At 33.5% G+C, this 21429-nt stretch overlaps 1 protein-coding gene across 25 annotated transcripts in view; it reads right to left on the reverse strand.

The window, feature by feature from the left end:
• The window catches only part of MBD5 (methyl-CpG binding domain protein 5), a 412237-nt gene that overhangs the window by 264428 nt on the left and 126380 nt on the right, over positions 1-21429 (reverse strand). For all 25 annotated transcript variants that reach the window (XM_082397219.1, XM_082397215.1, XM_082397223.1 and 22 more), the window contains one exon: positions 12435-12528. The gene's annotated coding sequence lies outside the window, so the exon portion shown is untranslated. The remainder of the gene's footprint in view (positions 1-12434; positions 12529-21429) is intronic.

The raw sequence follows: 21429 nt of genomic DNA on the forward strand, positions 1-21429 counted from the left end.
TATCCTTCCATTATACCACAGAGATCTGCTTGTTTAGACTGGATGAAACCTAAGTCATGCAGCTGAATGCAGCTGGAGAAAAACCAATAAATATACTGACTGGTCTCACTTTTAAATTCATGAAGAACTCAAGTGGGCTCTTAACACTCTCAGCCAATCACAGTATAATTTCTTAGTCCATTCAATCTCCCATTTTCCTAGATAATGTCTTCACATCTTCTGTTCCTTGAGTCCTCTCTCTCGCACTCCACATCTAGTCTGTCAGGAATCCAGTTGATTTAATTTCAAATTACATCCAAGCTCCAGTGACTTCTCACCACTTCCACTGCTATTCCTCTGGTCTAAGGTACCATTATTTCCAAATTACGTCCCACATTTTACACTTGCTCCCCATCAGCCTATTTGTAATAATTATCATTGGTAAAACCAGAGTAAGCTTTTCAAAAATTTGTCAGATCATGTTACTTCTCTGCTAAGACAAAGTCCAATGGATATCATTATCTTTTTGGCCCCATATCCTACCCCTATCCCTCTTGCTCTGCTAAAGACACACTGGCCTCTAACCCTTTTATTTAAAACATCTGACATGTCCCTCGCCCAATGAGTCTACACTGGTTGTTCTCGCTACCTGGGAACATTCTTTCCTCAGATATCCACATGACTAACCCCCTTGCTTCTTTTAAGTCTTTGCTTAAATTTGCTCTTTCTTGATAAGACTTACCCTGCTAATCCTATTTAACGTTGCAACACCTTCTCCTAATTCCACTGACACTGCCAATACAACTTACTCTGTTTTATGTTTTTTTCCATAGCACATATTATCTTCTGAGGTACAACACTATGTATTTATTATGATTATTTTTAAATGTCCCTCTCCCACCACTTGAATGTAAGCTCCATAAGGGTTTGGATCTTTGTTTTGTTCACCGATCCCAAGCACCTAAAACACTGCCTGGCACAAAGTAGGCCCTCAATAAATATTTGAGAAAAAAAATGAACAAAAGTTTATTCATTTAATTTAAATAGTTAAGATATATATTTATTTTAATAATTTTTAAAAGCTTAAAATATTTTATAGTAAAATTTACCTCCCACTCCTGTTCTCCATCTATCTAATTCCTATTCTCTCTCCATGAGATTATGTCATCACCATTATTATTTCCTTGTGTATCCTTGCAGTGATTTTTCTGCATAAGTAAGCATATAAAAACGAAAATTCTCTTCCTCATTATCTTTGAACCACAAAGGTAGCATCCTATACATACAGTTCTGCATGTGTAATATTGTAATTTTAATTGTAACTTGAAAAAATAGACCATGAAGATTTTTCTTTATTAGAAATAGCAAGTTCCTGGTTTGCTTTTAACAGCTGCATAGTATTTCATCTGGATAGCCCATAGTTAAATTTGTCCCACATAGATGCACATTAGGTCTCTCCAACATTTGCTATTAAATATTGCTAAGAATTGGGGCTTCCCTGGTGGTGCAGTGGTTGAGAATCTGCCTGCCAATGCAGGCGACACGGGTTCGAGTCCTGGTCTGGGAAGATTCCACATGCCATGGAGCAACTAGGCCCGTGAGCCACAATTACGGAGCCTGCGCGTCTGGAGCCTGTGCTCAGCAACAAGAGAGGCCGTGATAATGAGAGGCCCGCGCACCGCGATGAAGAGCGGCCCCCACTTGCCGCAACTAGAGAAAGTCCTCGCACAGAAACGAAGACCCAACACAGCCATTAATAAATAAATAAATAAATAAATAAACCCAAAAAAAGTTTAAAAAAAATATTGCTAAGAATAACTTTGTACCTATCTCATAAAGTAATATATCAGTGGATAAACTCCAAGAAGTAATTAAATAGGTCATTGGAAAACATGCTTTTCTAATTTTGACAGATACTGCCAATTACCCTCCATATGATTTGTGTCAATATACAGTCCACCAGGAACATAAAAGAATGCCTCCATTCTCACCAAAACTATTATATCCAATTTTGAGAATTTCAGAAATTCCAATAGGTGACAGGTAGTATTTCATGGTGGCTTTTCTTTTATTAAGAGTGAAGTTGAAATTTTCATATGCTTATGAGGCATTTGTATTTCTTTTTCTGTAAACAGCCTGTTCATATACTTTGTCATTTTTCGGACTGCAATGTTAGTCTTTTAACTTATCATTTTGTATTTTTTAGGTATATTTAATAAAATTTAGCCACTTTGGTGTTGGGAAAGCTGGACAGCCGCATGTAAATCAATGAAGTTAGAACACTCCCTCACACCATACACAAAAATAAACTCAAAATGGCTTAAAGACTTAAAGATATGACCCCATAAAACTCCTAGAAGAGAACATAGGCAAAACAGTCTGACATAAATTGTACCAATGTTTTCTTAGGTCAATCTCCCAAGGAAAAAGAAATAAAAGCAAAAATAGACAAATGGGGCCTAATGAAACTTACAAGCTTTTGCACAGAAAAGGAAACCATAGACAACATACGGAGTGGGAGAAAATATCTCAAATGATGTGACCCACAAGGGCTTAATTTTTAAAACATACAAACAGCTCATACAACTCAATATTAAAAAAACAAACAACCTAATCAAAAACTGGGCAGAAGACCTAAAGAGACATTTCTCCAAAGAAGACATACAGATGGTTAACAGGTACATGAGACAATGCTCAAAATCACTAATTATTAGAGTAATGCAAATCAAAACTACAATGAGGTATCACGTCACACTGTTCAGAATGGCCATTATCAAAAAGCCTGCAAATGATAAATGTGCGAGAGGGTATGGAGAAAAAGGACACTTCCTACACTGTTGGTGGGAATATAAATTGGTGCAGCCACTATGGAGAACAGTATGTAGGTTCCTTAAGAAACTGAAAATAGAGTTACCATATGATCCAGCAATCCCACTCCTGGGCATATATCTAGAAAAGACGAAAACTCTAATTCAAAAAGACACATGCAACTCAATGTTCACAGTAGCACTATTTACAATAGCCAAGATATGGAAACAACCCAAGTGTCAATCAGCACAGGATGGATAAAGAAGATGTGGTACATATATACAATGGAATATTACTCAGCCATAAAAAAGAACAAAATAATGCCATTTGCAGTGACATGGATGGACCTAGAGATTATCAAATTAAGTGAAGTCAGATAGAGAAAGACAAATATCATAAGATATCACTTATTTGTGGAATCAAAAAAAATGATACAAATGAACTTATTTACAGAACAGAAACAGACTCACAGACACAGAAAACAACCTAATGGTTACCAAAGGTGAAATGAGGGAGAAGGATAAGTTAGGCATTTGGGATTAACAGATACACATCTACTATACATAAAATAGGTAAACGACAAGGACCTAATGTATAGCACCAGGAGCTATATTCAGTATCTTGTAATCACCTATAATGGAAAAGAATCTGAAAAAGAATATATATATAACTGAATCACTTTGCTATATACCTGAAACACAATATTGTAAATCAAATATATTACAATAAAAATTTTTTTAAAAAAATTTAGTCATTTCTGGGGCCTCCCTGGTGGCGCAGTGGTTGAGGGTCTGCCTGCCAATGCAGGGGACACAGGTTTGAGCCCTGGTCTGGGAGGATCCTGCATGCCGCAGAGCAGCTGGGCCCGTGAGTCACAATTATTGAGCCTGCGCGTCTGGAGCCTGTGCTCCACAACAAGAGAGGCCATGATAGTGAGAGGCCCGTGCACCGCGATGAAGAGTGGCCCCCGCTGCCGCAACTAGAGAAAGCCCTCACACAGAAACGAAGACCCAACACAGCCATAAATAAATAAATACATACATAAAAAATTAAAAAAAAAATTTAGTCACTTCAGTAAGAATTGCAAACTTTTTTTTTCAATGTTCAAGTTTGTCTTTTGAGTTTTGCTTCTGTGTGTGTTTGTGTGTTTGTGTGTGTGTGTGTGTGTGTGTGTGTGTGTGTGTGTGTTGAAAAATGAGGTCAGATTTATTAGTCATGTCATTCTGTAGCTTATAGATCTTGTTTTGAAGACGTTTTTCTACTCTAAAGTCAAAATAAGAAAAAAAGAAAAAAACCACTCCCGTGTTTACTGAGAACCTCTGTAGCTTCATATTTTACATTTAAATATTTGGTACATTTATAATATATCTTGGTGTATGGTGTGAGGTATGGATTCAACTTTTCTTTCCAGATGGCCAACCAGTTGTCCCAACATGTATTAAACAATTTCCCACTGATATGAGATGCCATCTTTATTATTTTCAATATTCCTGCATTTATTAAGTCTATTGCTGAAGTTTATAATCCTGTTCATTCTGTCATTTCATACACCAATATAGCCGTTTCCAACTAGGTTTCTGTGAGAGAATTAAATTCTACAAAAATATGTGAATAAAATTTTCTTAACTATCCCAAGGGTAGTACTTTCCTGATTCTCCCAAGAATGGTATATAGTACCATTCTAGATGCACAGGATTCACTACATACATTGGCTAAATAATGCCCACCCAAAGATATCACGTCCTAATCCCTGTAAACTGTAAATGTTACCTTATAAGGAATAAGGGTCTTTCCAGATGTGATTATATCAGGGATTCTGAAATGAGGACACTGTCCTGGATTATTCAGGTGAGCCCTAAATGCAATCACAAGGGTCCTTATAAGAGAAAAGCAGACACACACAGAAATGGAGGAGGCAATGTGGCCATGGAACCCAAGACTGAAGTGGGGATGTGGCCATAAGCCAAGGAATGCTGGCAGCCACCACAAGCTCGAAGAGGTGAGGAAACAATTCTCCCTGGAGCCTTAGAGGGAGAATAGCCCTTGATTTTGATTTTGGCCCAGTGACACTACTTTCAGACTTCTGGCATCTGGAACTGTGAGAGAATAAAAAATCTGTTGTATTAAACCACCAAGTTTGTGGTAATTGTTATAGAAGCCATAGGAAACTAATAATATTCTTAGGCTTATGGCACATACTCAAACAATATACGTAAGCACAATGTGGCACTAGGGCTTAATTTAAAATTATTTTGTTATACATGAAAATTACCCATACGGATACATTAATCTTGTGTTACAATAGCTTAGTAAATTCTATTATTTGTAGTAGTCTCTCAGTTGATTAAGTAAAATCCACTGGATGGCAGTTTCAAGTATATAATATGATCTGCACATGGAGCTTTTAACTTCATCTTTCTAAATTTCTTTTATAGTTCTAGTATTTTTTTCTTGGCTTTTTCCCCTCATCACAATGTCAAATGATAGTCATGACACTGGGCATCTTTGCAATGTTCCTGACTTGTGCAAATGCTTTCAATGTTTCCTCATTCTTCCCTCACCCCCACGCCTGGCTGATCTGTTTTGGACTGACAGAGTTAATAAACTTTCCAAATCTGTTGTGTTTTTGACTATTTTCCCTTGTACTTACATTGTTTTTGCTTTATAAGTGTTGGCACCATGTTATTTGGTTTGCAGATATTCATAACTGCTACATCTTCATTGTGTATTGCACTTTTTGCATTAAAAAATGACTTTGTTCATCTCATTTGATGTTTATGTGGAATGATTCGTCTGGTCTGACATTATTTGCTTGCCTTTATCTGTCTTAATTTTAATTTTTATCCTTCTTTAGATTTCAATATTTTGAAAGCAATTGCTTGTATTTCTTGCATATAACAGAAAATAGCATTTTGCTCTGTGATTTAGTTGGAAATCCACTTTCTAAAAAACCAACACAAGCTAAAAGCCCATTTACATTAATTTTTCTCTCGGCTGATTCCCTTCAGTACAATCTTAAACGATAATTGTGATAGTGGGCATCTGATAAAAAGAACTGCTTTTCATTCTTTTTATTTTAACTTACTTTAGGGATTTTTTTTAAAAAGAAATATTTTATCATTAGTTATCTTGTTTCTCTCCATGTGTAGCTTCTCTGTACATATCTTTGTTCCAGTAGTTATGTTTTTATAACTTTATGCAACTTAGTATTTATAAATTAACTTAGGTAATTTATACAACTTTGTCTTTTATTTCTCTATTCAAAATCTATTAGTTTACTTCTATAAGCAATTAAGATATTAGCATATTTCCTGTTACTCTGTCCTGCTCTTTCTTTCCTTCATATTTCAGTTAATACTTTTTAGTATTTTTCTCTGTACTGTTAAACTCTGCTAATACTTTTATTATTTGCAGATTTAATGGACATTCTTTGAGTTTCAAGTATTAAAGAAGTGGAAATCAACAAACTTACAACTACAAAACCCAGGAGGAAAAGGGGAGAAAATAGGTCAAGGTAGTGCGTAATTTCTATTTTTAGAGAATAGAATATAGTGTTTACATTTTGCTCTCATCTTTATTTTACAGTTAAATGCTTTCAATGCTCACTGCTCATCCTTCTGTGGTAATTTAAGGTATTTCCAACTGAATGGCAGTAGTTCATCTTTTAGGAATTTTTTTCAAAACAATATTCTTTGAGTTCAAAACTGTCTGTAGTCTTTATACCTGAAGACACTTTGAATTTAAAATACAAAATACTTTGTTTTTTATACGGTCATGTAGATGTTACTCCACTGTCAACTGGCCCTAAATGTTACTGTGGATAAATCAGAGACAAGGGCAAATATTTTTCCCCATTTCCCTCTAATCAGTGACTTAATCATTCTTTCTTCATGTTTAAAGTCTGGAAGTTCATGAAGCTGTGTCTCAGTATTGACAGTTCTAGGTTAATTTTCCCTGGCCCATGGTGTGCCTTTTCCATATGTGCCTTTCATTTTATAAAAGATATTAAATTTATCCTTAAGTATTTGTTCTTTTTTTTCTTGAGTGTCTATCTCAATTTATCTATCAATACTTATAGACATAACACACAAAATTTTTTCTATAATTATTCTATTCTTTCTTTGGCTTCTTTTGTTCATTCTTCTCATTTTAACCTTTTATATTCCTTAAAAGTACTTTCCATAATGTCTAGTCTCCTCTCTGTTCTTTCCAACTTCATCTTTGAAGTAAGTATTTCTTAAGTTAGTTTTGGCCAGCTCATAATTCACCTTCTGTCATTTTATAACATGTTTCCTAGAGTTCTTGCTTCCTGGATCAGTTCTGCTCCTAGAGTTGATTGCTTTATTCACTTTCTCTCTTCTCTCTCTGTCTCTGTGTCTTTCTATCCATCACTCCCTGTCTCTCTCTTTCCTTTTCTTTCTTTATGGAGAAACACATTTAAATATATTTTCAGTAATATTAGGATTCAGTTGTAATCCCCAAACTCTGAAATAGGCAAAAGCAGCTGAGACCTGATAGTAGCCACATGAGCGTAAGTGAAGAGAAGCAGTTTTGGAGAAATGTAGTGGTAAAGGACACCGCAGTGTGGATCTCAGAAAATGATGGCAAAAAATATGCCCTGAAGGTACGTAACACACCCTAAGTTGTTACAGGCCTTGTTTATAATCACAGGTATGGGGACAGAGGTGAGTTGTGTTATCAGCAGAATCCAGTAGACTCCATTAGGTTTAGAGAAGTAAAGAAGGTAGGGGTTACACAAAGAATACATAAACAAGCCATTTTTACAGGAAATATTTTGTGTCTGTGGCAGCAGAGAAGACTGCTCCTTGGAAAGCAAATTGGGAACAATACTCTGGACCCTCTACACCAACACACACACACACACACACACACGCATACAAGCCAGGTAAAACCATTACATTCGGTCATGAGTAATACAAAAAAGGACTAGCACGGCACTGATAACAAGGATACTCTAAGCGAATGAAAAGAACAGCAAAACATAATGATAGGCAGCAACTGATCACTAGAAAAATGTTACTACAATGCAAGGGGGAGGTTGGAAAATGGAACATTTTCATGTTTGTTAGCCATCTGTATTTCTTTGATAAATTACATGTTCAAGACTTTTATAAAAATGGGTTGTCTTTTCCATATTGAATTGTTGACACTCTGTATATTAAGAAAATCAGCATCTTCCTTGTTGTAGCTACTATTAATTCTTAGGTTTTCAATTGCTTTTTAAAGTTAATTTATAGATCTTTCTAATTGTTTAAAATTTTTATAGTAAAAATTACACATCTATTATTTTATGGCTTTTAAAGAGTTGCTTTTAAAACAAAATACTAAAGTCACAGTTATCATCCAATGTTTTCCAAAGATGTTTTAAATTTCAGAAATCACACCAATCCTATGTTCAAAACCCATCAATGGCTTCTTATACAGTTAAAATAAAACCTAAACTTTAAATTCCTTAATAAGACCTCTAAGTCCCATACATAATTTGCCCCTGCAAGAATCTTTTTAGAGGAGATATATATATATATATCTTTATATATATATATATAAAACTTATATATATATACATAAAGTTTTTTTTAAGTAACAAAGAATTAAAAAGAAAGATATAGTATGAAAGTGTGTAAGAAAAACTGAAATAAGATGGTAGAAACACACTCAAATGCATCAAAAATTACAATAACTATTATATGTTTATTGATCATTTCTTTTTGTTAGTGGGTCTATGAACTTCCTGCTTGGACTCTCTACTCTTTTTTCTTTTTGTACATGGAAATACCTTTAATTATTCTTCTGATAATAAATGGTTACAATAAAGTGTCAAACTCTGGAGATAAAGTAAAAATCTTCCAAAGTTAACTACAATTTGGTATATACTATATAGGACATTAGACCAGATGGTTGCCTATTTTTTTCTGAACACTTAACTTTCCCTGAACATAATAACCTTATTTGTTCTTTTGTCAAAACATTTACCTTTTACACAACCTTGACACACGTAACCAGCAGTATGGCAAAGGTTTTAAGAGATGTAAAGAAGTCAATTCAGAGCATTGTTAACCAAAGTTTCTGGTTATAGAATAGTAGAAAACTACTGGAGTTCAGGATTAATTTAGGTATATGTCAGTGGCAGTTTAAGTCAAGCAAGATTGGGCAGATCAGAGCCCACTGGTCAGGGTTAGGACATTAGCTCTAAACAGAGTGACTATTACATGGCTCAGATGTGGACACTGAGATTGTCTAGGTATTTCCTGACTGAAAGGAAAGTGGGTCTGGGCTGTTACACCTGCAGGTGGGAGGACAATCAGGTGTTAGCAGTACCCATGGGAGGGGGACTGGAAGAAGCTGAGGGGAAAACTTGAATAGATCAAAAGGGATTAAAGACATAAATAGCATTCAAAGAAATCTCACAACCAGATACTGTTACATATGAGTTGTAACATACATTAAAGAAACAGTAAATTTGTATTATATAAAGTTATTCTAGAAAACAGAAAAAGAGTAAAAGCTGCTCATCTCATTTTGTAAGGCCAGTGTAATCTTAATTGCAAAACCAGACAAGGAAAATGAAGAAAAAAGTACAGCACATTTCACTTAAGAATGTAGATTCTAAAATCCTAAATAAAATATTTGTTAACCAAATAGAGTAATGTATTAAAATAATGCACCATGGTCAAGTAGGGTGTAAACTAGTAATGCAGGCATGGTTTAACATTAGAAATTCTATTCATATAATTCACAACATTAATATACCAGGATAAATATCACATGATTATTTTAACAGATACATTAAAAAAACATTTTATGGGTTTGAAATTTATTTATGGTAAGAATACATAACAAGCTAGAAATAAGAACCTTTCTTAATTTGGTAAAGGTTTTATATTAAAAACCTTCAGCAAGCATTATGCTTAAGTGAGAAATTAGATATATTCTCTTTAAGACTGGGCATAAGATGAGAATGCCTACTGTCAGTACTACCATTTAACATAGTTCCAGAGGAACTGACCAAAGGTACTGGAAAGAAGAAAGAAGTAAAAGTATGTAAGGATGAGGAAATTAGAAATAAAACCATCATTATGTATAGTTGATAATACGATCATCTCTCTATAAAAATGAATGAGAGTACAGCAATGTTATTAAGAATGAGAATTCAGTAATGTTAGAACCAAGGTCAAGTTTCAAAAAATCAGTAGCATTTCTGTACACCAGCAGTAGACGTCAAGAAAATATCTTTAATTGAATATTAAAAAGATGAATATCTACTTAAAGGACATCATGCATAAAATTAGAAAGTTGAAAAAATGGAAGATTGTTTTTAATATCTAAAACTGATAGGAAATGAAGATCTAAAATATATAATAAACTCTTAAAGAACATTAACCAACAGATAGGAACCCAAATGAAAAATAAAGAATATGAACAAGGAATTTCAGAAGAGGGAAGCCAAAAGGCCAACAAGAATATGAAAGAGATACTCAAACTCATTAGTGATAAGAATTCAAATTAAAACAGTGAGCTATAGAACTACACACATTAGATGGAGAGTATTAGAAAGCTAGATATGTCAAGGGTTGGCAGGAAGGAGGGGGTTACCGCTGGTGAGAGTGTGGTCCAAGCATTTATTTGGCAGAGCATCTGGCATGACTCAGACAAATTAAGTATAAACCCAGCAATTCTGCTCCTGGGTATATATCCCAAAGGAATCCTTGCAAAGTTCTACGCTAGGAGAAATATGAGGATGTTCACCATGGCATTGTTTGTTGCAACAGAAAATTGGAAGCAATCTGGGTGGAAATCACTGGAAATGTGGATAGTTAAAACATGATAGCTACAAACCTCGGCATACTATGCAGCAGTTAGAAGCAATGTAAACACAACAACATAAATAAATGATAAAAATGTAAGGATAAGTAAAATGAAACAGTAATAAAGAGAATGAGATACACAGCACAATACCATTTATGCATATTAAAATTTAATGTGCATAAGTGGGGGAGAAGGCGTAAGATATAGTTAAGACAAGCTCAACCATGAGATAACTGTTGAAGCTGAGAAGCGGGCACATGAAAATTCATGGTATTATACTCCCTTTTCTTTTTTATGTATTTAAAATTTTCCACTTAAAATATTTTAAAAATACATATATATAAACCAATACTCATGTTCTGAAAATACATATAAACAAAAGAGAACAGTGCAACAGATATTAGACTATCACATTAGAATGATTTCCTATGAGTCCAGGTCAGCAGCATGAGAGTGGAAATGAGAATAAAAGAAAATATATAAATAAATAAATAAAGTAAGTGCTTTTCATGGACCAGTGATGACAGTGTGTCATGTGAACTAAGGAATGTGATTAACTCTATTTTCTATGCAAAAGGTACAATAAAAAGGAAACCTTTTTTTTTTTTTTTTTAAATCAGAAGGATCTATGTTAGACTGTGGAGATAAAGGAACTATAAAAATAATTGTCTGTTATAATTCAGAAAACAATTTAATAGCTCTTCTAAGCAACGAACTCACCATATAAAACTATAGAAACAAATTAAAAATAAGTAATATTTATATTTTCAAGAGAAGTCATTTCTGACAATAATATTCATCACAGAAAACTAGCAAAAATCACTAAGCTGCGAACCAGAAATTAAGGGGAAAAAATAGACTCTAAGTACCTACACTCAAAAAGAAGAAAAATAGAGCAAAGGAAAAAAAAAATCCCGCACCAGAGGCTGTATACTGTTTTATTTGATTCACACAGTAGCAGAAGTGGAGTTTGTCACAGGAAAAATTTTATGCTGATATTGAAAAATTAGTACTTTTCAAAGTATTTCTGGTTTCTTCTGAAAAAAAAATAATAAAATTTGATTTTACTGGTCTAATATTCCCACTTAGAAAGGATTCTAGAGCTAAACAGAAGTGCCCCATTAACAGGTCACATATTCTCCAAGGTTCCAGGGTACCTAACTGACACACAAAATTATTTAAAGTACCTTTTTTGCATTTTGTATTCTTTGTATCTCACTCAAAATTTTACCAAATGTATTCAGAAATTTACTTAGTAACAAGCATGTAAACAGTCATGGGAGACATGAACAGAATATAAGTGAAAGGATATGGTAAGTCTAAACAAGTCTTTGGGGGCTCAAGAAATAGTGAAAAAGAGGTTTGGTATTCAGAGGTAATACTATGAGTATCTGAAACTATGACAGTGTTTTTTGGAGTGGTTAAAAAACAAGTTTTTAACATGGTTAAGGACATAAATACATCTAAAAAACAAAGTGGATACTAGTTTCTGTAAAATTATTCCTTCAAGTTAAACTCTACTGAGTTATGCACACAGTTTTGATGGAAGCTTACTTAATCTCTTCTCCAGTCTTAATTGGTTTGCACTCTTCCATAATACATCAATTTTATGAACTTCCCATTATAAATGAAATCTGATACTTCCTGTCAAGATGGTATTAGGGCATAAAAATTTGTTTCCAAATATGAATGAATGTGGTTGTGAGGTTGCTTAGACAGGGCCAGTGACAAAAAGTAAGCAAGTTTAGCAAATTAAATTATAATTTGGCAGCCCTAACCATTTAAATTAGCTTATTTATGAGGCTATATTTATTACTTACCTTGAGTGTCTATTTTTTAAAGATCTTGTCTGTAAACCATATACCCTTCAATATCTACTTCCCATACGCGGAAACTGATATCTTCAATAAGCATCTAAAAGAGAAACATAAGAAAATATCATGACTTAGAGGTTATAAATATTTTTTCACTTATTTTAAATATTAAAGGAGATCTTGAAATTATTCTTTATGATTTCTTTAATAACTATGGGCAAAGGGAGGTATGTATCATAGGACATATTTTATGTAATTAAACAGTAATAATAATTCTTCCCTTTAGAAGATCAGAAAGTTTTGTGAAACATATATTTTGATCCCTGGCATAGAGTATAGTACTTTCTGTAAGTACTAATTTTATCTCGCTAACCTAGTTTCTATCAACATTTTTAAGAAATATAATTTTGAACACATTGATTCTGATGTCCTACATGAATGTAGCCCTACCCTAGAAAATACTTTTCTTGTTCAGAATGAATAATTACCAAAAATATATTCTCAATTACATTTGAGTTGCCTATAAAAGTCAAAATCATAGAAATCAATTAGTTAAATATTCTGTCCTAATGAAAAGGTATTATTTACCCCTTATCACTTCAACTGCCCAATCAGTGCTTTACATCAACCTAGTAAAGCTTAGCAGGGGTCTTTTAAAAGAAATTGCCTCTAACAGAGAATTGGGATTATTCAGAGAAAATGCTCTTTGTTGAAATAATTTGATTCTGATTTCCTTTGATTTTTTAAATAAGCCTGAGACAAGCAGTTAGGGAAACAGGATTTGGATGCTACAGTGCCATACCTTTAGCATGTGGTTTTCAGTACTATGGATTCCAAAGCCAATCAATAATTTTTTGATTAGGAACATCATTGTTCCTTTTGGTCATTAGTGTAGATCCCTGTTTCAGTTGCAGCTACACATTAAAAACACCTGGGGCACTTCTAAATGTATGGAGACTCAGTCTCTTCCCTAAATATTCTGAGTTAATTGGTATCACATGGGGGCCAGAACCTAGCTATTTTTCAAAAGCATTAAGGAAGGATATCTGTTCTGCAGGTTAAGAAACAATCTCACTGCAACTATTTGACTTAGTTTCTACAGATAACTAATAAGACATTAACTTAAAAAAATACTTACTACAGATGTCTATGAACTAGTAAGATACTTACTAATCTCACTACTCAATATTTAAAATGACTTCAAAGCTTCCATGACACACATAAACCTACCTCAACAATCTATATGTTAGATTACATGGATCCAAGCATGGCATAAATGGTGGTTGTAGTGAATCCCAAACTATAATGCACTTAAGGACCAAAGGTACTACTTTAGAATAAAATGTAGATTCCCAGGTGCCATGCCCAGAGATTCTGATTCAGAAGAACTAGGCTAATAGGAGTCTCTATTTTTAGAGATATCTCCGGTGATCATAATACAAAAGGTCTACAGTCCCTGTAAAACAGTGCTCTAAGGGAGTTCCCTGACAGTCCAGTGGTTAGGACTCTGTGCTCTCACTGCCAAGGGCACAGGTTTGATCCCTGGTTGGGGAACTAAGATCCCGCAAGTTGTGTAGCGCGGCCAAAAGCAAAACAAAAAAAACAGTGCTCCAAGTATTTATAAATAGTGATTATTACTAGAACTTCATTATAAGCATTTATAAAAAAACTTCTTGAGTTTATTCTGAGGTTACATTTCTAATCTTTAAAGATAATCCTAAAACCCACTGGTAAAAAGTAACTTTAAACAAGAGTAAATAGGACTTCAGCAATAAATCAATGTAGTTAAGCTAAAATAATGTTTATGGATCATATATTTTGTAAGCTTTGCTATCCTCCTAAATAAACTGTGTAGGTAATTGATAAGATACTTGTGGCCCAAAAAAGAGAAAATCAGGTTATATTCTATAATGAAAATTTAATCTAAAACCTCATATATAACTAGAAACATGCCCTCAATGTCTCAAAATTAAAATTTTTTGTCCTTAACTTAGTGGGGGGAAAAAGCTACTCTAATATCATTTGCTCTGTTTAAATACAAAGCCAAGAAAACATCTTGATTCATTTTCCTCAAGAACATACACACACACACACACACACACACACACACACACACACACACACACACAACATAACTTACTAAAAATAACATGAAATAGGCTGTTAACATTTTAGTTTTGAAAATTCTTATAAACAGGTCCAGAAGTACTTCACAATAAAAATAATATATTCAACATCATTTACTCTTTAGATTCTTTCTGAAAAAGAAAAGTCTAATAAACAGAGGTAAATATCAGAGTATCTGTTATACACAATAAAGATGGTAATCAACAAGTACTAAACCTTGAAAGAAAACTATACATATTTTCTCTTATCTGCCTAAGATGGAAGAGCTCCTAATAAAGTATTCTTCCTATATACATGTGCCGCTAAAGACTTTAGGTTTTTCTACTAAGTTAACATCAATCTTAAGTTCGTGACCAAAGTCGATATTTTCTCCCAGGCTTAGTGCTGCTTAACAACTGGGCAACAGTCATGGACTTCCCAAATGTCTTCACAAAAAGGGAGCTATTCCACCTCTCAAGCCATTAGCAGAGGCTGTACGTCTGCCTCTGTGATTCACAGCTATGAAATGAAGTCCCAGTGTCTTTTAATAGAAGACTCTTGGCCTTCTATTAACTGACCTCAGCTGCCTTTTGCTGTTTATCTCTCATCTCTTGGTCAACCAAAAATTAGCTCAGATACTGCTTGCTCCTTAACGGAAATTTCCATCAACCTGACACTAAAGCTATCTTTCTCTTCTGACTTCCTTCACTCATTATTGCAAATTACTTAGCTAATTAATCAGGTACTCACTTGTGGTCCCTTATTTCTACCTTTTGTTATTATTTAAGATTTGGCATGTTTTTCTAGTAATTAAGTACAGTGTTTTACAGTGATTAAGTGAGGCACCTAGCTTTTCTCTTTAGTATACTTTATGACTATGAATGCTTTAAAAATTGTAATCTCCCTATGCTGCATGAACTTTCCCATCTGTTCTGAAGACTATGGCACCTAACTCTCTTAACGTCTAATAAGCCAGGTAATTTTGGCTGAGAGTAATAGCGTAATAATTACTGGTATTAATAGCAACTAAATTAACAAGAATGAACAATTTTCAGTAAATTAGAATCTATTTAAATATACTTAACACAGAAATCATAGGGAACATGGTTCAGTGTTTCCTTAGGAAAACCACCTGTTTTAAGAAGAACCAATAACTCTGTAAATCACACAATACTCTACATCACCAAAGAATTCACAACCTATATATATTACTCTTCAATGATTAAAAATACAGACTTCTAGATACTGGACATTAGGTATCTCCAACATTTGTCATATAAGTTGCTAAAACTTCCTCCTTGCTTTTAAATACAGTAGTAAGAACTAACATTTATTGATTTCTAAATTCTAAGTAGCATTAATTAAGTTAATCCTCACAACAATCCTAAGAAATGCTTTTATCATCTACATTTTACAGATAAGTAAGTTGAGGAAGAGAGAGAGTAACTTGCCCAATGTTTCACAGATAATAACTGGCAGAGCTGGGTTTTCAACTCATGCAGTCTACAATTAACTATAGCATTTCATGAAGCCCTCATCCATTAGCTCTGGTAGCCTTATCTAATACATCCTCATATCATTTCTGCCTTATGCCTTCCACCCTTTTGCAGTTTATCAGGTTTCCCACAGAAAGGAAAATGCCATGGTGGTCTACTTCCAACACTTCTTCCTCACAATAAGATGATTTCTAAGTTCTCATTTAGCTCTACATGCTTCCTATTATTTCTGTACCATTTACATAATAAAGCCTCTGTGATATAAAGGGTGTATCCTAAAAACCTCAGTCTTGCTTCTGAATGTAATGTACTATAAGCCTAATCACATTAAAATCCATGAAGTACGGTTCAATACTGGGATATAAAACTTATGGTTTTAACTCAATTTTTTCTACAAAAAAATTTGCCTTCTTAAAATATCACTGCACTCCCAAGTTTAAAACATGGCAGTTTTTATAGGAAGAAAACATGCTTTCTACTTCCCTGAGCTATGGAATTATATTTAACTAAACTTTTACAGGTTATTGCTTTCATACCATTAGCAGTATGCAATTTCATAGCCCTCAAGATTCCATTTATTCTGATCTGACAGTGATGTAAAAAATTTTTTTAATTCACAAGTTTCATATATGTCTGAATAGAAACAGATTATAGAAAGAAATTATAGAATAAAAGAAACCTCACAAAGTCTTAACAGAAAACAAACATTCAAAGAATTAAAAATATTTTTAGCCTATGTTTGCTTTCTTAAAGTTTCCAAATTTCTTCAGTACAAGAGCTCTAATCATGCAATCCATGTAAGATTTGTTTTCTCAACTGTTTTTATCATAGAGAATAATCTTAGCCTGAGCATATTCAAGCCATTCTTAGTGCCAGTTAGGACCATTATTAGATTTATTCCAGATCATTCTTTTAGTGGTTCTGGAATAAGTTTTATATATATTTTTTTGTAGCTATTCTATTTTTTTGTGGTAAACAGCCTAAGAGGCCCTTATTGAGTATGCCCAAGTCACTTTCAAAAACAACCATAGGTTATTCTAAATCCTGTCCACCAAAGTAAGCCTTGTCTTTAGCCCTCTTGCAACTTGTCCATATGATCTGGCTTCAGTAGGAAACTATAAAGTCCAAAGCAACTGAAGTTCTCTCTATGAAAGTTCTCTCTATGAATAACCAGGGTATTCAAGGTATTCACAATAAATGATATATTTTCATTAAATAAAGAAAAAATAGCCATCCCTTTTTTTTTTTCCCTACTAGCATTCTCTAAAAACATCCACCTGGTCTAGGAAGGGTATCTCTTCAGCTAAAATAAATAATCAATTTGGTTGTGACAGACCTCCTTAATTACATCTGTTATTTGGAGAATACTAGTGAGTGATTTTTTGGCTACACTAATATGCAAACACCTTGAGAACTGACCTTTCTGGAGAGAAAGAACTAAGTACAACATTTTGCCAAATACAGTACGAAGAACATACATATTAATATTCTGGCAATAATAAATTCAACTTTAATCTTATTATCCTATTGGGCTTTCTGATAGACAATTAATGAGCTAATAGAGTTGGACCCAGTAAATGGGTTGGCAGCTCATTTATTACTATAATTCTATATAGTCTCTCTCAACCTCAAAAATAAGGTTCTCATTCCTCAACTACTATGGAATGAGAACTCAAGGTTGACAAAAATGAGTATGTTGTAGAGAAAAAAAATGGATTGGGAGAATGAAATCAAGTGAATATGAAGGTCTGTGTTAATAGGTTTACATTCAATAAAACAAAAATTTTTTAAAGGAATCATTTCATTTATCCTTCCATGTGTTAGAAATTTTCAAGGACTTCCTCAGAGGCAGTGCTATAGAAACACATTATAAAGCTATTTATAGGATAAATAGCTAGGATGATGTTGATGCTATCTTCTTATCTTCTCAGGTTCTGCCTCTTGCCTCCTGAGTCCTGTCCCAGTAGTCTCTCAACACATTTCTAGCAGTTTATCCCCCCTTTATCTTTGTGTTTGTGTGTGTGTGTGTGTGTGTGTGTGTGGCTTCCTTAAAAAGTCACTACCACTGACATCACCTCAGTTTTCTTTTCTAAAACGTTATATTTCTCTTTCTCTGATTATCATCACCAACAGGAGTTGCCTACATTTCCAGAACCAGAAATGAAGTACTTTTCAATGCTGGAAAATTCTATAGAGGAGGAAAAAGAAAGGAAGAAAAGTAAGAGTGACAACAACTACTGATTTCACTGTTGAGGATTATGCTAAAAGGGTAGGTGAAATTACTGGACAAGAGACAGGGATATCAAAGAAGGAATTTCAACATCAGAGGGTATGCTTAAATTCCTTCTGAAACATGGTAACCTTGAAGGCCCCTTCTAACTCCATGATCCTTTGAATTTATGATTAGGAATCACAACAAATTTTATGAGCAAACAAGAGAAGAATGTTTTGAAAAAAGCATTCACAAGTCAAACACCAAAGTTGTACTGCCTCCTTTTGGAGGAAGACAACAGAAATTCATGAACATTTAACAGAGTATCACTAATTTTTTAAATTCTAAAGCAATATGGCAAAATACAGGCATTAGTTGTACCAGGTCAGCAATTTACTACCTAACATATTTAACTAACCCCAAGGTTAAAACAAACAAAATATTATAAATTGATCATGAGCCACCATGAAGAATAAAACAAAAACCTGGGGAATGATGCTGAACTTCATGCCACCAAAGGAAAGAACTGGAATTTCGCCTAACAAAAAAAGATGTTCTGCTGCTGCTGAAACAGACAATGGGTCCATGACCTTGTGTGTGCGTGCGCGCGTGCGAGAGAGAGACCATTGTTTTTGTGCACAAAAATTAGGAGGCCTTAAAGAAGTTTCACATATTTTCGAGTATATTAATGGTGCTACAACAACATTTTGGGGCATTTGACATAAAAGACACTGACATCTCAAAGAACACTATTATGAAGAAAGATTTCATGAAGCTATCATAAATCCAGTCCACTGCCTAAAAAGAAATCCAGATCCAGAATATGAACCATAATGTTTTATTTACATGGTGGTAACAAAGACAATAGGTCTAAAATAATAGGTCCACTGTATTTAACTGAACAAATTACTACAGTGTTATAGGAGCTTTAGCAGAAAATATTGGATCGAAACTCAGAAAAAGTCTTTTTGGAAGATGTTCTCTATATAAAAACAAAATCATGTAAGTTAAAAAATTAATAAGATATGCTAGACTCATTAATTAGTACTTGTTAGTTAAGGCTAATTTGAGAGAAAACTAATTAGAGGGAAGATATATTTACATTAACTTATAGAAAAATTTTAAATAAATACAATTTAAAGTATGTGCATACAGACTAAAAATTGCTCTCTTGTAGATATTTTTTAAATAAGCAGCTTCACAATACAGCTATAGATTATTAAAACTGGCATAAAAAGTGCTCCTAGGCAAACACCAAATTTATGCCTTAAGACTTTTTAAATGTCCTTTAATATGTAAATACCCTCCTTCCAATATTTATAACATTGATAATGTAAAGAAAGCATAATCTTTTTATATAACATATACTTTATATATAACACAATAGTTTATATAACACATGTAAAGCCAAAGTGACTTTTCAAATTATAAACAAAACAGCCCTTCAAAATGATGAATCATCACTGCTCATTAATGGAAATAAATACTCAAGGTAATATCCTAATAAAAGAGACTTTAGCCAATATAACTGAAAAAAGCAACAAGTGGTTGTATCTTGGGAGAATATTAAAAAGTTATAAAAGAAAGAAATGGAGGGAAAAAAACCAAAACGAAAATTACCTACATAACCAAATCAAATTCTACCACAATTTCCAATAGAAACAAAAAGATAGCAGGGAGAGGTGACAGAGCTCTGTGCAAGGAGGTGAAGTCCCCATATGTCAACCCATTGAAACAATAAAATGACAAGCAGAGAAAATGCAAATAAATGCACAGAAGAATAGGAATATCGTTCTTAGTGATGTCTGAAAAACACATTAATGTGATTAAAGTATCAAAGCCACCAGTGCTTGGAGGAACCACTAGGTTCTGACCTTCTGCAGATTTTTGGTGCTGGCACTCATAACAGCAAAAGAAACCATATTATGTAAGAAATTCTGTGAGCTGCAGTAATGACTGATTTTATGACATCTGGAAACAGCTATCTTTTACCAAAAGAACAATATTTCAAAAACAATATTTCAAATCCTACCAAGAACAGCTCAATATTATGCCAACCTGTCAAATAATGAAGAGTTTTGTTAGAGAAAATAACACACTGCCAAAGGAATAAATTCCTTATAAACAGAAAAAGATGTCTGGATTACACAAATTACCTCTAGGATTAAACAAAGATGGGGTCATTATTGACTCGGTGACAGATAATTGAGAAATCAAAAAATGAAATCCAAATATGAGCACAAATGCAACCAAAAAGAGCTTCTGAGTCACTCTTGTTTATTAGAGATTTTTCAGGTTTAGAGGACTGTCCTGTCAAGATTTTGTGGGATGTACGAAAAATTAATGGAGTATCATTTTAGATCTTTCAAAGGTGACAAGTCAAATGCTATACATATAAAATGTGAAGTCTTTCCAGAAATTTGTTCCATCTTCTCTGTGTTTATAATGAGCTGAATGACTATGCAGAAAAATACCTGAATGTTTAAACTGCAACATTATAGGCCATTTTGCTCTGAGTGATTTAAGTCTTAATACCACCTCTCACATATAGCTTTAAATGCTACTTAAAATTGGTCGAATATTAAATGTTCCCAATATTGCCAGCATTTATAATGCTGTGATCTTTTGATGATTCCTTACCACTGAGAATAAAGCTGTAGGTACCATGGTAGATACAGAAATAATAAAATGCACCCTATATAAATATATAGTAAGTAGATCTTTAACTAGGTACAGTAAACTGCAAATTAATATGTGGAAGGAAAACTTAGTATGGTGGGTTCATGTTCGGTAAAAATTAAATATAAAACATTTAAAATATTTACTGATTGGCTGGTTGCAACAGAGAGCAAATGAAGCAAAAAATAAAATGAAATATTCAGTTCTCTCATATAAAAATAATAGAAACAAATGATCTCAAAGCAGTTAAAAAGATACGAAATATTGTGATACAAACCAAGAAACAATGTATTCATTCACTGAAATCTGCATTTCAAATAATTTTTCTATCACACAAAAAGGTGAAAGAATAAATACTCTCAGTCATTTTCTGTTGCTCCCAGATTATGAAATTAAGAGATTAGGTTTTTAGCAAATTTGAATATACACTATATAAATTATTAGGTAAAAATCATCATTGTTTTATTCTTCTTGGATGTGGATAAAGAAGATGTAACAAGAAGAAGGT

The sequence above is a fragment of the Balaenoptera borealis genome (genome assembly GCF_965194805.1).
Source record: "Balaenoptera borealis genome assembly, chromosome: 6".
NCBI classification, from domain to species: domain Eukaryota; kingdom Metazoa; phylum Chordata; class Mammalia; order Artiodactyla; family Balaenopteridae; genus Balaenoptera; species Balaenoptera borealis.